This window comes from Dermacentor silvarum, chromosome 4, assembly GCF_013339745.2.
Source record: "Dermacentor silvarum isolate Dsil-2018 chromosome 4, BIME_Dsil_1.4, whole genome shotgun sequence".
Taxonomy (NCBI): domain Eukaryota; kingdom Metazoa; phylum Arthropoda; class Arachnida; order Ixodida; family Ixodidae; genus Dermacentor; species Dermacentor silvarum.
In genome coordinates, this window is record NC_051157.2 from 185944200 (window position 1) to 185945372 (window position 1173).

The window sequence follows — 1173 nt, forward strand, 5'->3', positions numbered from 1 at the left end:
TGGCTGAGCGCGAGGTCTCGAGATCAAATCTCGGCCATGGTGGCCGCATTTCGATGGGGCAAAATTCAAAAGCGCTTCTGTCGCGTGCCTATGGTGCACTTTGAAGAAGCCCAGGCGGGGAAAATTAATCCAGAGTCTACCACTACTGCGTGTCTTATAATCAGATCGAGAGCTCTACGCTTCTGTACAGCTTTCGTGCTTGGTAATAATTTGCGCCGGCTTTTGCGCCTGTTGTGGCTCGGCTCGAAAACAGACGAAGCACAGACGACACAAAAATGCCCAGACAGAGTTACACTTACAACACCAAACGTTTTGTCCTTCGGTGCCTCTCAATTAGGCACAAGCCGTTGGTCGATGATTATTGCTCTACATAAGTTCATTGAAGCGTCCAGAAGCCTACGCTGCTAGGGTACCGACCGTGGGACACTTTATTTTTTTCCCGAACTTTATCTATAGACTCCTTTCACAATTTACGTTACCATTTAGTCGCCAAGTGCTTCGTTTTGAATGTTCGCCTTTACCCCTTTTAGTATGTTGTTGGGTGTACGTTTCAATCCACCCAGTGTGGCCAATCCTTCTCGCGGGTACGAGCCATGTTTTGAGGCCACAACAACAACACAGACAAGCTGAGATGCGTGCTGCTTGTGCGTCCATTTCGGAGCCTGCGATGAGCACTACTGTAACGGATGGTGACACCGTTCAGTGCTTCATAAAGAGGAAGTTGTTCTTGAAAAGATTGCTGTTTCCGCGGTGAGACCTTCGCTACCGCCGCACTATGCGAGTTACCGCAGAAGGAAGCGCTGATATCAGCTGATGATTTCACTTTGCGCGAAACTTCAGGATGCACTCTGAGGTTGGCAGCATAGGTTGGCGGATATGATTATTCATGTGCCAGGAATGTCCATTGAGAGACGTCCTCTTCCGCTTGGCGGCGAACTTTGATCGCTCAACCGCTGGCATTCTGGGAATAGGAGCAGTGGTTGTAGGAAAATATTATTCGAGCATCGAGCATGTCCGTCGAAAGAAAAGCGCTTCCTCCCGATGGCTATAACGTGTTTTTTTTTATTCTATTCATCCTGCAAAGTCTGTTGTCAACGAAGTTAACCTTGAGCATTCTAGCGGCAAACGAAGATCACTGCTGTATAATTATATGATGTAAATTGTAAATTAACA